Genomic DNA, 15,598 nt, shown 5'->3' with positions numbered 1-15,598 from the left:
CTAACATCTCTTCCAGTATTCTTATGTTAAATTTTCAATAAATCACACCACAATACTTTATTTGAGGTTTTACATTAGTTATATTTTGAATATGTTTTCAATTCTTTCCGATCAAATATCACACGACATTCAACTTTTAGTCATGACGTCATCAAGGTCTACGTGATACAAACTAATTTCTGGAAAAAAAAAATGTCTTCAGTATTTCTTTTTTTGTTTTTGGTCTACGTTTCGTTGCGTAGATACATAATAACTAATATTTGTGATACGGAATTACATGTAACTCAGATTCCATATGCTTCCTTAACACCCCTGCGCAGTTTGTGTGCAGCGGGCTCGAAGCAGCAACCAACCGACTACATGTAACTAATTGCTTTAAATGGGAATGATCACAATTTTTGTCAAAAATATTTTTCCGCTTTTAAATGTTTATAATGCTTCAGTAAGGCATTTCAAATAGTCAAGCAAAATTTAAATGTCAGTCGTATTGTTTTGAGCGAAATGCAGAGCCTACAATTTTCTGATACATGTATGTAAACAAAGCTAACGTCAATTTTTGCATTTACATTTTGAATGTTGAAGTGACAGTACCTACGAAAGCCGAGAAGGATCATTCGAGATACGAGATTCAAAATACGAGATTCGAAATACGAGATTCAAGGTTCGAAATTCGAGATTCAATATCTAATTAACCAATCAAATCAAGGATCTGAAAACACGTATCCTAGCGACATCAAACTGTTCTAAATAAAGATTATTAGTACATGCTCTTATATACAAATAAATGCTATGTTCACTTTTCCCTAGCTAACTAAATAATTGTTTATATTTATTTTTACACAGAATATTCAAGTAGACTAGTAATAATGCAGTGTGTTTCGCAGATCTAAGTGATTTTGTTTGCCCTGGTGCATTTCCACCTGATGCGTTTGAACCCTGGGGTATTTCACCACCAATAGTTTAAACCCCGGCTTTATTCACCCTTTTTGTGTAAAAATGCGGTTATGGTAGAGAGCTTCGTAAGCGGAGCCAATATTTTTTTCGTAGAGGGGTCCTAGGCCAATTTTCAATAATTTTACTATGTATATTAAGCTTCAATTTTCCCGAGGAAAGTCAAGACCCCCTGACCCCCTCCTTTATATACCCCCTCCGCGCATGAAGATTACGTTGTAGTATCTAAAATATGTTTTAATCTAAATATAAATAATCAGTCCAGGTTTCACCAATAAATATAAGCATTACTTATCGTTTTTTATGTATACAGGCATACACTAGTACTATGATTATAAACTTATCATTGAAATATTATCACATCATACGGAATTATTAATATATACATTTTTTTCCCCTTTTTTCTTGAGTAAACAACTTCTTATGAGTCTTACTTTTGGCATTGTTTTCAATATAGAAGGATACATATTCTGTACAAATAAAGGTAGGGATAATAGGGTGCCAATTTGTTCACATTGCCGATTTCTTGTGTAGAGAACAGTAAAATTTTACAAATTTGATTGTGCATGAATTTTTCAAAATCTATTGTTGTAATTTGTTACATGTATAATTCATTCATTGATATATCAACAAGAAAGAATAGAAGGTATAGACAGGCATATGTATCACACCCAAGTTGAGTGTCTCTGTAGTTTCCTACCCCCCCCCCCCCCCCCCACGCATCAAAATTGACAATAATTGCATATAAATCATACATAAGTTTACTTTGTATGTAAGTAACTCTCTAAAGATGTAAATAAGCATTGCAAAGATGCGTGTACTTAATATACTACTACATTACACGTAGCCAGATAAAATGTAATCAAGGTGAAGCTACAAGGGGCGAGTGGTGCAAATTTACCAATTTGTCGCCATACACACAGAACACCAAATAAAGAAACTGGGTGTGGTGTGGGGAATGCATAGAAAATGGCGGCAAATTATCTCAAATAACCAGTGCGGAAACCAACAAATAGGCTGTTATTTGTTACCTATCCTGCAAATACATTGATAAAAAATGTTATCGTCACATAACAGCCGATTAAGTTAATGTTTACATATGGTCAACGTACATGTAATTCTAATGTAAATGGAGGCGGACGTATCAGGCGGGGATCCAGAAAAATTATTTCAAAAAATGATCGGTTGAATTACATTAAATGCTTTGAAACTTGTTTTAAACTATCGCGCGGGTCAAAATGCATGATAGAAGATATGTACAGTGTAATTGGAAACTTTTATTTTATATAAATATGTAGTATTACCTATTATAACAAATGAGAGTATAGCCCAACAGCCACAAACAATACATGTCTTTTATCGGCACCACCCCCTCCCCATAAAAAATGAAACAATTGTTTTATTTGCTAAACATGTGTGTGGTTCAAGATTTTTCTAAAGGACATACCCGGTTAGAATTGAAAAATAAGTCGTTTAAAACTAATTCTATCAAATTTTTTTTAGATTCATTTAATTACAGTTTGGTCCATTTGGGTAAATAGATGCACCAGCGCAGTTCTAATTTATATATAATCAGGCCATAAATTCGAAATATTTTCAAAAATTAGTAGCTTTAAAACCAGTGGATAAAAAAATGAAAGTCGAACTCGATGAGTGCTAATACCTGTGTTGAATGAATGGTACAGTAGGATGTGCGCAAAAAAGTCCCTTCTACTCTTTCCTACTCCTATATTTATTGGAACATTGAATCCGATTATAAGAGTCAAATTTAATCAAGTACAGATATATATATATATATATATATATATATATATATATATATATATATATATATATATATATATATATACCTGTTTATCAAAAGTAAAACTACTCATGATTTATCTATAGTGCATCGTTATGGAGCAACACAGAAAGTTTGAAATTAATTTGCCGATCCAAACAAAAAAAAAAGCCTGGAAAACGAAGAGAGAACGAAGTGGGGACAGAATAACTGACAAATTAAAGTAGGACTATAAAGCCCCCCCCCCCCCGAAATCTATATACTGAAAACAGATTATTGGGTACAACATCCGCACACAATTTAAAGAAAATTTCATGTTTTTTTTTATCATTTTCGCTAGCTAATGAAAGACACCACAATTACCCCAAACCCCTCCACGGAAAAGGAAATGCTAGGTGATGAGAGAGAGAGAGAGAGAGAGAGAGCGAGAGAGAGAGAGAGAGAGAGAGAGAGAGAGAGGGGGGGGGATGTAAATCACACGTGCGCTAACACCGTTCAAATTAAAGCTTGCTAGTTTGTCTGCCCTACCCTAGCTACCTCCTCTCTTTTCTCCTTTGGAAGGCTAAATTGTCTGTATATGCTTGTATCAAATTAAACAATTTCAAATTCTAAATCATGACAGTACAAAACTCTCTCTCTCTCTCTCACTAATTTAATTGTTTAAATTGTGTGGGGTTAATTCATCAATGTTAATTTAACCATTTTATAATCTTTATTTAGAACAGTTTGATGTTGCTAGGATACAGTTTTCAGATCCATGATTTGATTGGTTAATTAGATATTGAATCTCGAATTTCGAATCTTGAATCTCGTATTTCGAATCTCGTATTTTGAATCTCGAATCTCGAATGATCCTTTTCGGCTTTCGTACAGTACCAGCTTTATGAGCTAGAAATAATTGTGACAAACACTAGGAACTGTTTTTCTATGCTTAAAACGAACCAGGAGACAGTAAAAATCAGCTAGACGAAGATTTTTTCTTATATATTGAACCAATGTAAACAAAGTCAGGACCCGAGCCTTGTTTGAATAAAAGGAATTGTGAGATTTGCATCTTGCTTATAACGTTGTTGCAATATAAATCACTATAAATTACTAATAATATTTTGTTATATCTCTCCAGCCGAACATTTAAAAGTCAAATAAAAAATAACCTTTATAACTTTTTAAAACCTTTTTGAACTACACATAAAGCCCCTTTTGTTATATAATACCTATTTTTAAAAAAAAAATGATTAGAGTACATTAATGGATGCATTTAACGTGTTTATTTTTATCACTTTCAAAGTACGCACATGAAAAAATTTTATCCAAGCAAAACAAAACAGCCAAAAAAAGCTTTAAAAATATTTTCATCCGAACGAAAAACTTAACATGTACGTGTAATTAACATGTTCTATCATTTTCAACGTATGCACGTGTAAATATGGACAATTTTTATTTACCCAACAAAATAATGGACATTATTTCAAATTGCATCACATTTTTGTTCCTGAAAAATCATTTGATAAAAATAATGATAAATGCGCATACGATATCATGAAGGATAAACCGTTTTGCCACCCCACTCCGAGTTTGCAAATGTATGATAATTAGACTACTTTATCCTAAGTCGCATATACTATATATCACACATATAATTCATTTACAAATGTACTTGTCAACTACTTGTAAAGAGAAGATGAAAACGATCTGAAAAAAGAAAGATGTTTTCATGAGAAAAGTGGGAAGGGGGGGATGTAGTTATTTATAACAAAACATAGATTTATGTTTTACTTATTTTATCAGTAATTTTTTCTAAGCATAATCTTTAAAAAAAAAAAAAAAACATCAGACAATGTATATGCATAAAAAACGACTTTGTATACCTCAGAAATATTTTTCAGCAGTGTTATTTTTTCAACATTTGAATCGAGTTGATAAAGGAAGTTAGTCCTTGCAAAATAAACTATGGCAGGACAGTTTAGAATTAAGATTTTACAACTTTAAATTTGGGCGGGGTAAAAGTATTTGAGAGGAAGCGACGTTGTTTAAGGTTAGCACAAGTTTATGCGTTTGGCAATTGTCGATATGTATGAGGTTCCTGCTGTGCTACTGCCAATGGTCTAACCGTGAAACAAATTTTAAGCATTGTTTGTATTCAAAATAAATAATTTCCATTTGACTAAACCATTAAACCAGGATTGTCTTTAATCTACACGAGCTGATAATAACTCTGATACAAATAACATAAAACTGAATATCATTATGCAAATGTACTCCTTTCTAACTTTACACATATCAATTTCAACTTGGTGACCTTCTCTTGTCTTTCGTCTTACTTGCATTGGAAGACAATTTTTTTTAAAACATGTACAGATCTAGCAAAAAGACATTTTTTTAAAACATGTACAGATCTAGCAATATCTTTCTAGGCTTACTTTGGTTTTGCTTCTTATCCTTGCTTTACATGGTGCCTCAAGACATTCTGAAAACTTTTTTTGAAAAAAAGGTTGAGAATCTAGAACTAATGTATGATATTGTGTATAAACTTACTACAGAAAATGATGAACTAAAAGCCAGAGTGAAAGCTCTTGAGAATTTGGCAATCGACGGAAATAATTTTGAAAACCATCCATGCAAATTTTCTGGGAACTCACATGCTAATCAAACGGTATTTACTCATGGAACCAACAATCCGGAAAATCAAAGTGATATAGATATAGTTGAATCAAGTTTCCCTGAACCTTAGATCAAATATCGGTTTCCTGTGGAAAGAGAACAGATAGGTAAACGACAGGAATGCGATTATATATATATATATATATATATATATATATATATATATATATATATATATATATATATATATATATATATATATATATATATATATATATATATAAAGCACTAAAAATAACCAACGACACGAACAATAAAGTAAAATATTGTCAAATTTCGGGACAACCCGTCCCTTCTTCAGGACAACAAAATAAAAACTACATAAGAAAGAAGAAAAACATCTACAAAACTAGCACTAAACTAAACTAAACTAGATGCTGTCATTAGACAGTAATACCCGCACCATGTGTTTGCCCCTAAATAACACTGTTTTGTACCAGTTTAATTAAAAATGAAGGCTATATGCAAGCTCCGGTAATACAATAACAATTTATAATTTTCATAACTGAAGGATGAGATCCCTTCCCATATGATAATACACATCGTGACATGAGCAGCACTTTATGTGCAATTTGGGGTAAAACTGTTTGCAGTGAATTTTCAGTTAATCAATAATCTTAACATTTTATGTCATAGAAAGTATAATGGTCTACATAATTATTACAAACAAAATTAAAAATTAAATTATGCCCCCTCCCGGTTGCCGGTTTTAGATTTGCTTCTGTGTGCCTACATGAACATCATCGTGTGCACAGATTTAGAGAAGGGTGGGAGTGAGGGGTCCAGACCCCCCCCCCCCCATGAAAATTCATTTATATCAATTGTAAAATTGCCAAAAATACACCTTGGACCCCAATGCTCTTACAGACATGTAAATGCTCAAACCCATTGCGCTTCAATGTTAGGTAACATTATTTGGGGGGTAAATATTCAATCAATATTTAATATACTTTATTGTTTATCTCAATAGAAAGTATACATGTACATCACAATATGCAGGTGTCCTGCACCACCTTAAAACTGTTATTTACCTAATAAAATAGTGCAAGTGGATTTAAAGAATAGGTCATAAAAATACATGCATGTTACAAATGACTGATCTTTGTCTGAAGTTACGTACACAACACAAGTCTGCATGTCTCATTAGCGGGTACTAGTTTTACCCAGCTCTTCGATTAGATGGGTTCACGTGTATATATACATGGGTGTTGCTAAAACGCGGAACGGAAAACGGAACGGAAGGGAAAACGGAAAATCTTATCTAATGTTATTTACCTCATAGATTTGTTAATCATGCTAAAAAGATATTCTATATGTACCTTTTTAATTTTTTTTTGAAAGATTAGCAATATTAGATCAATTATTCAAGAATATTTATTTCCTCAAAATTAACAGTACATGCATTGACCACTATATTCTGTCCCAAAATATCCTCGATTCACTTTTTGCTGTAAATTTATATATACCTTAGGGTTCAAGCAATTCTCTTTTAGAAGCATTAAACATTCTCATTATTCTTTCTTTAAAACGTCCTCTCTAGCTTATCAGCTGGTATAAATACACGGCTAAAAATAAAGAAGTCTACGGGGTTTTCATTTCAACAGACCCGGATGATAGTGTTGAAAAATTGTGCAAGGTCTTCTGAGTGACTTCCAAATGGAAAAAAGATGTCAACATTTTCCATTATAAATCGTCCAAATGTGCTGCATGAATATTTTGGGATCGACAGACTATAGTCCCAATATATAATCGGAAAATCAAACCAGGCGACGTCTAGAGCTCTCTATTCGGATCATATGTATATAGCTGCTGGAATAAACAACTGCTTAGTAATGCAAACGTAAACAAAATTGCATTGCTAAAAATACTAGTTTCACAAATTACTAGTTTCACAAATTACTGGGTATTTTAATGTTTACTGTATTTTAATTTTTAATGTCATCAGTCCTACGGTTTTTTTTCTTCCATCTCAATGATACTGTATCGTCTGTATGATAAAAGATCGTCTAGAACGCCGAAAATTCAATTTTGATGTAAGTATATACATGTACATCATATTTGAAATATAAAAATACTCAAAACACGCATAAAACGCGTTCACTAACTGCGTACGTTACGCTGATATGCCAGCAATACCATATAAGAAAAAAAAGTAAAAAATTATAGCTAATTTGCTCTTTTAATCATGTTAATGTTTCACAATTCGTATACATTCGATTTTTCCGTTTCCGTACTCAACTAAAGCCGAATGAATACAATGCTATAATTGATAGACATTCATATGAATATTAATAAGATAACAACATGTTGATAATCCTTCATTAGATATAAATAAAAGCTACAAAGTAAATCGTTTCTGGCCAGTCTATACCCTTTTTAAGCGATAAACGTGATGATATTTTCCATTCCGTTCCGCTTTCCGTTCCGTTTTCCGTGCCGCGTTTTAACAACACCCATACATACATGTCTGTGCTATTCGTATGCAGAAAAGGATTTAGTTAAGATCAGCTAAAGGAATTCATTATTGCGTTTTAATTGGATTATCATTATGATGTTGACCAAATTTAGGTAAGCATAATACATGTAGTAACAGTAGCACAATATAATGAGATGCCAGCATACATATATAAGTTCTACTTTCACTTTCTAAATGTGATCTCCCTTTGACAGCATACTGTATCATCATTTTTTAATATTTAAATAAGCTTATCATCGTTACCTATCCTATCGCATTTGCAAAGTTTCTGTCATTTTAGTTGCAAAAGTTATTTTTTTCATTTGTCAGACTGCATGCACTATTGAGTTGACCCCATATTGACCCTGTATAAACAATTTCTTATTAAATTTGTGAATTACATGTAAGTAGGTGTAGACACTTATCATTTAATATGAGTTATAATAGGAAGGAAGGAGTATTTCTTTCTTAATGTATTATAATGCATCAAATACAATGTAGGTCATGACCTTATGGGACTGTTCTGACCCCACGAAACAGGAAAATACAAAATATCTTCTAATGTCATTATGATGCATCAAATGGTGTAAAGTACATTAATGACCCCCAGGTGTTGTCTTTAACCCCCCCCCCATCTCATGAAATAGGAAATGATATGATACACTGTATATTTTGTTAACTTCTGAGATCTGAGATCCTCATCCCTAAACCATATAATTTTTTTTTGCTCTTTGTGTCATTGCGCGTAAAATTGTATGTAGATTATGCCCCCTTCGAGACACCCTGACATTTTAGAACTAGAAATAATAATGTATTTTATCTTATTCATATGTTATACAGTATAGTGTTTGATCCATGTTGGTAAATCCTAGCCTAATGATGTCACTGCTTTGTTTAGGAGACTTTACAATTGCCCCAAATAGGCGAATACACATGGAAGTGATGCATATAACATTTTGTTTATAAATCTTAAAAATTGAATTAAGCAATTTCCAAAATGTTAATGTGAATCACGAGAGAAAAAGCAATCAAGAAATGATTTAAAATTTGCTACTGTACACATGTAAGAATGTATTAAGAAGACTGAATCTTTATAACCAGGTTAGATCCTGTAGATTGGGGGGGGGGGTGAATGTGGAGTATAAACATTTATAATTTGAATCATTTATTGTTATTAATTCTAACTTGTCAATGAATACTACTTATTGATCCCAAGGTAGAAATATGACCTCTGATCATATCTCAATAGATCATTTGTCAATTATGCAAAGTGTAATATAATTTTGTTTAAGAATAACATTTTTTACCAGTTTATAAAAGTTTTTAGACACCCAAATTATATTTTGATTTTAATAGATCATTCGACAACAGGGGGGGGGGGGGGGGGGAGAACATTTTATATTTGAGTTTGTTTGGGAGTGGGTACAAAGTCATATATTTGACAATTTTTTAATGTAATTTAAAATAAGACTAAGCCATACTACAGTCATGAACATGAATAGTATAGAACAAAACACAAACTACTACATGTACATGTATATATACATAGGAAGTATTACAAAACAGGTGATTGATCTATATCTGGGTTCTTAAATTGAATCATATATCATGTACATATTATATTATTGTTTCTTTGTTCAAGGCATTTAAGATGGTATGTAGGTCATGATCCCAAGTGCTCTTCCTGAAATAATTAAATATCATAAAAACCATTGAGATCCCCACCTTAATCCAAAGACATTATTCCTCCTTAGGTCATGCAGGCGCATCAGATCATTATGGCATGTAAGTCATGACCCTTAGGGGTCATCCTGACCCCTTTAGAATCAGAAATTGTCAATTATCTTTAAATTATTGATGTTTGATGATCCTATCTCTATTTAATCTTTATTATTAAGTCTCCCGAATGAAATTTGGAGACTTATTGTTTTTGTACGGTTCTTAATACATGTATTATTATTCTTCATCTTCTTTTTCTTCTTTCCTGCTCTGAACTTGTTTCTCAGAGATGGCTGAACAGAATTGTACAAAACTCTAGGATATGATAGGCCTGCATATCTAGTTGTGCACCCTGGTTTGATTTTTCTCATTTTGGGTTAGACAACCACTTTTGGGGGGAGGGGGGTGTCAAAAGGGTGTGGGGTCTAACATTGAACCTTGTAGGAAGAATCGTAGACTCTATTGTAAATGGTAACTTGAAAACGGACAAAGATAATAATATAGGGTTTTCATAATCATATATTGGCTGTTACTGGCAATATATAGGGTTTATTAGATCTGACCCCTGGGGTCATCCCCACCGCCAGGAATTTGAAATTACTATATATCTCAGAAACTGTTATAATCATGACCCCTAAACCATACATATTCATGTTTCTGATATCAAGGGGCATCAAATGTTATGTAGGTCATGGGCCCTGTGGGTGGTCCTGACCCCCTCAAACAGCAAGTCCCTTAATATCTTCAAAACAGTTGAGATCCCCACCCTTAAACCATATATATTCTTGTTCCTTGTGTCAAGGGGCATCAAACGGTATGTAGGTCATGGGCCCCGGGGGTAGTCATGACCCCCCTTGAACAGGAAGTGCACGAATATCTCGAAAACGGTTGAGATCCCCACCCCTTAACCATATATATTCTTGATCCTTAAAGGGCATCAAAAGGTATGTACCGGTAGGTAATGGGCCTCAGGGTTAAATTTAATTTTTCAAAACCGTAATGCACATCTATGGAACAGTTCCTATCATATCCCATGATATGATGTGTCTATCCATTAAATCATAAAAGGAGTTCTACGATATATGTTTTTTTGAAGTGATATATCGATAAACGTCAATTTTCTGCTACTTTTTGACTCCCTGGATGAAATTTAAATTTTGAAAACCTTACTGCACATCTATAGAACAGTCCCTATCATATCCCAAGATATGATTGTCTATCCATTAAATCATAAGAGGAGCTCTTGGATCAATGGTTTTTTTTTAGTGATAAACGTCAATTTTCTGCTACTATTTGACTCCCTGGATAAAATTTAAATTTTTAAAACCTTATTGCACATCTATAGGACAGCCCCAATTATATCCCAAGAGATGACGTAGCTACTCCAAAAGTTGTAAGAGGAGTTCTGGGAACCATATTTTTTTTGCCAAAAAACGTCATTTTTTGTTGCCCACTGATCCCCTTTATAAAAAAAAAATTCTGAAACCTGATCACGCCTCAATATGACACCCCCAATCATATTCTAGAAGATTATTTGGCTACTGCTAAAAAAAAATGACGTTTTTGAAACCAGTTTTTTTGTAAAAAAAAACGTCATTTTTTAGCCATTAAATGACCCCCAGGACAAAATTGAAAATTCCGAAACCTTATTGCGCATCTATAGGATACCCTAAAACATATTCCAAAAGATGATTTGTCTACTGTTGAAAATGTAGGAGGAGTTCGAGGAAGAAGGTTTTTTGTGAAAAAACGTCATTTTTTACCAATTATTTGACCCCCAGGACTAACAGAGAATTTTTGAAACCTATTTACAAAACATGATACCCCAAATCAAACTCCAAGAGTTCAGTTTGCTGGTTTATAGATGTAAGAGCAGTTTGAGAAAGTAAAACGTGACAGATGGACGGACGGACGGACGGACGGACGGACGGACGGACACACATTAGGCTATTTATTGGGTTCGTCAAGTCCAAGTTCTGTTGGATATTGCTTATTGGATATGAAAAAACCGTACATACGAGAGTGTAGTTTTTGGGTTGTAACTGTTTTAATCTAATTGGGTAAATATATTTAAGTGTCCACATTTATTGAATTTATTTTTCATTTTTGTTTATTCATTCCAAATTAATGCTTGTTTTATTGTTTGTAGGTATATTGTGACAAAACTGCAAATGTTTTGTGTGAGGCAAACTATTTTTTTGTGAAGTTGTTTTGCTAAGATAAAAAAATATTATTTCCTTCTACAATTTACCTTAAAGTGCTTCCTACTGAAAAGCATGTTATTCATTACAAGAAAACTAAGCAAGTCTTATGATAAAGTCCCATTCATATTTGATACAAACAAGTAGCCAACAGGTATTCTACTCCTGTCCAGCTTCTCTTGGTTACCTGTATCCTATCAATGTAAATATAACCCAAAAAGAATTAGAAACCTGTCCAAATCTTCTTGATTACTTGTTTTCCTTAAATGGAATGCAACCTAATAAATATTGGACACCTGCCCAAATCCTCCTGGCTATCTTTCTTTCTTAACTGGAATACGACCCAATGAAAATCGGACACCTGTCCAAATCCTCTTGGTTACCTGTCTTCCTTCAATGGAATACAACCCAATAGAAATAAGAAACCTGTACAAATCCTCCTGGCTACCTTTCTTCTCCAATTGGCATACAACCCAACAATAATTGGGCACCTGTACAAATGTTCTTGGCCACCTTTCTTCCTTAACTGGCATACAACTCAAAAAGAATCGGACAAATGTCCAAATCCTCCTGGCTATCTTTCTTCCTTTACTGGAATACAACCCAACAAAAGTCGGACACTTGTCCAAATCCTCTTGGTTACTTTTTCTTTCTTTACTGGAATACAACCCAATAAAACTTGGACACATGTCTAAATCTTTTTGGTTACCTTTCTTCCTTTACTAGAATACAACCCACTAAAAGTTGGACACTTGTCCAAATCTTCTTGGTTACCTTTCTTCCTTTACTGGAATATAACCCAACAAAAGTCGGACACTTGTTCAAATCCTCTTGGTTACCTTTCTTCCTTTACTAGAATACAACCCAACAAAAGTTGGACACTTGTCCAAATCTTCTTGGTTACCTTTCTTCCTTTACTGTAATATAACCCAACAAAATTCGGACACTTGTCCAAATCCTCTTGGTTACCTTTCTTCCTTTAATACTAAAATACAACCCAATAAAAGTTGGACACTTGTCCAAATCCTCTTGGTTACCTTTCTTCCTTTACTGGAATATAACCCACTAAAAGTTGGACACCTGTCCAAATCCTCTTGGTTACCTTCCTTCCTTAACTATAATACAACTCAACAAGAATTGGACACGGTCCAAATCCTCTAGGTAACCTATTTTTCTCTAATTGAAATACAACCCAACAAGATCTGGACACCTGGCTCTCCAAATCCTCTTTGTTAACTATCTTCCTTAACTGATATATAACTTAACAGATATTTGGAACATCTGTCGGCATTTTTCTTCAATATCTGTTCTCCTGCATTAGAATACAACCCAATCAGTAGAGGGCATTTATATAGCCCTTGTTTTGTACTGAAGATTCCTAATTAAATACGAGGAATTTATAACCACATTGAATCACAAGAAGCAAATCTCACGGATTTTAACATTTCGTTTTTATTTTCCAAAAAACAATTGGCATTCATAAGCATTATAAGCATTAAATAGTTCAAATATTTTTTGAACACTACATATCTGGTCTAGAAACCTTTACAAATATCAATTTATGATAGGTCAAGGTACATGTACCATCATTTTGCAACTACCTGGCTGTTATGCAAATGACAATTTAGCAATTAACAATTTTTCTAAGCATGGATCTTAAATAATTGCAACATGGCCACAGTTCAAGAAAATTCAAGCAATATAATGAAAATATTTTGTCCACACACCTTCAATTCATCTACCACAAAGTATATGTAATTACCAAACTAAGAGGTGTCAACTTTCTTTTGTTTTTGTCTTCAAAACACAGAAAGATAATAATCTAGGCTTTGATACAAAGATATATTTATGACAAAGGGCAAACGGTGTCTTAAATAAATCAAGTCCTTAGTTACAAAAATTGGCAATCAGTTCCTTTAATAAAAGAAGTTCTCATCAAATGAAGAAAATCCATGAAAATACTACAAATAATTTTATACTACCATACTGCTAAATAAATTGCAATCTTGCAATAATTTGACTTGATCAAACAAAATTCTCATCAAATGTCCAATTAAATGAAAATGTACTTTTGAATGATAACATTCTCAAACTGATTACATCCTTTCTAAAAAGATACAATGCATGTCTTTCTCACAATAAAAGAAATTACCATTGATTCAATTTCAGTGAAAAGTATGGTAAACGGTGATGAAAATGAAAACAAATTGTCTCAAAACTAAAAAAATAAAAATTCACTGTAATAAGAGCAAGGAGGAAGATGAAAACAAACATCATTACATAATTAAGTTTTGCTGTAGGTTTTAGATCCAAAAACTGTCAAGGTGGTTTTATTTTTTATTTTTTTTTTGGGGGGGGGGGGGGGGGCAGACTCCACACTTTCTTCTTTAGAGTTTCCCATAGCTTATTATATTAGATCTGCTTTCCTCTATCCACATATTGCAAGTTATTCTTCCTGGAGTGGTGATCGAGATCAGACATTCTCTGAAATATTCCTTAACCTCCTCCAGTTCAGCCTCCGTCCATTTCATTCATGCTGCAATGAAACAAATTTGTACGTCACATAAAATATGTTAATTAAATAAAGATAGAAAATAAAATAACTCAAATCATATCTTAACAAGGACTGAAACACACACTTGGCCTCATTTACAATTAATTACTTTGCACACAAAGTTTGACTGATAATATCCTGTTTGGATGGAGTTTGAAATTAGAAAAGTTAATTGAAATAATAGATTAACTCAAATCAGTCATGTGGTATGATATGAAGAAAAAATATATTTACTAGATGAGGAGGTTTTCTTTCCTCGAAAAGATGTATCCTCTTCTTCATCTTCCTGTATGTCTTCTTCTTTTATCACTACAAGAAAGTTTTATTCAATTAATTGCAACTGAAAAGTGCTTTTTTCCCAATTTATCAAGTTCCAGAAACCAAATTTTCAAACACCTTTACAACAAATGGTTTACATCTAACTGTTCATCAAAGGAATATAATTATGATGGTGTAAACAAGCAAGCAGTAAAAAAATGTTCATTACAATTTTTTTTCCTTTGTCTGCATTCACACTGAAATATTGAGAAAATTAAATACAGGAATCCATTTCTCAAAACTTTTGAATTAGCAAATTAATGTGCTTTTCACTTGAAGATAACATGCATTAAGATGTTTCTAAGATAAGAAAAAAAGCACAAAAAATATTACATACACTTACTTTTTTCCGTCAAGGAACATGCTCCTGGCCACCAAACACCCCCATCCAGGAGAAGAGCTACAGCATCTCCTGAAATACAAGGAAATCGATTAAAAAAATTTTCATAAGGCTTGATCATTGTGTCATGCTTCTGCTTATATTCAAGCCAAGGTTACATTCACTATTTATTTGATGTACACCTGTCAGTGTTCTAACCATAGAAACCAAACTTCTTGTTTCTTTATGGCCATTTAATCTAGAGTTTAAAATGCAAACACACAAATACACATGAATTTACAAGTGTAAGATACCAACAATCATAGCAGCTTGGTCCTCACAACACGCTACCGCCATGTTCTTTACCTTCAATTTACTACAGAAAGTAAAATATTTAATGTGGCACGTATCATTATATGCTCTTACCTTAAAATTAGCACATCTTTTGTTCTCTTGGTAGTTGATCCACCTGTGCATAATAAAAATGCAAATATATCTCTATATTTATACTTATAATGGACTTACTGATTCACGATATCCAACAAAAAAATTGGACAAGCGATTTATTAATATTATTTTACCCAACAGTGTATTCATCATCAAAAATACACAAGATGTTAGCATAGTATAAAAATTC

The 15,598-nt window shown here is 32.9% G+C and overlaps 1 long non-coding RNA gene across 5 annotated transcripts in view; it reads right to left on the bottom strand.

The window, feature by feature from the left end:
* Positions 1-15,598, bottom strand: part of LOC105336714 (uncharacterized) — a 408,324-nt gene that overhangs the window by 391,191 nt on the left and 1,535 nt on the right. The window contains exons 2-5 of one of the 5 annotated variants that reach the window (XR_010707484.1): positions 15,388-15,430; positions 14,980-15,054; positions 14,559-14,633; positions 13,205-14,306 (exon numbers count right to left, since the gene is read on the bottom strand). This is a non-coding gene — a long non-coding RNA (uncharacterized lncRNA). Of the gene's footprint in view, positions 1-13,204; positions 14,307-14,558; positions 14,634-14,693; positions 14,840-14,979; positions 15,055-15,387; positions 15,431-15,598 lie in introns of those variants that run through there. The other 4 variants (XR_010707482.1, XR_010707483.1, XR_010707481.1 and 1 more) reach the window with 4 other exon arrangements.

Source organism: Magallana gigas, chromosome 1 (assembly GCF_963853765.1).
Source record: "Magallana gigas chromosome 1, xbMagGiga1.1, whole genome shotgun sequence".
In the NCBI taxonomy this organism is placed as follows: Eukaryota; Metazoa; Mollusca; class Bivalvia; order Ostreida; family Ostreidae; genus Magallana; species Magallana gigas.
This window is presented reverse-complemented; position numbering and strand designations above follow the sequence as displayed.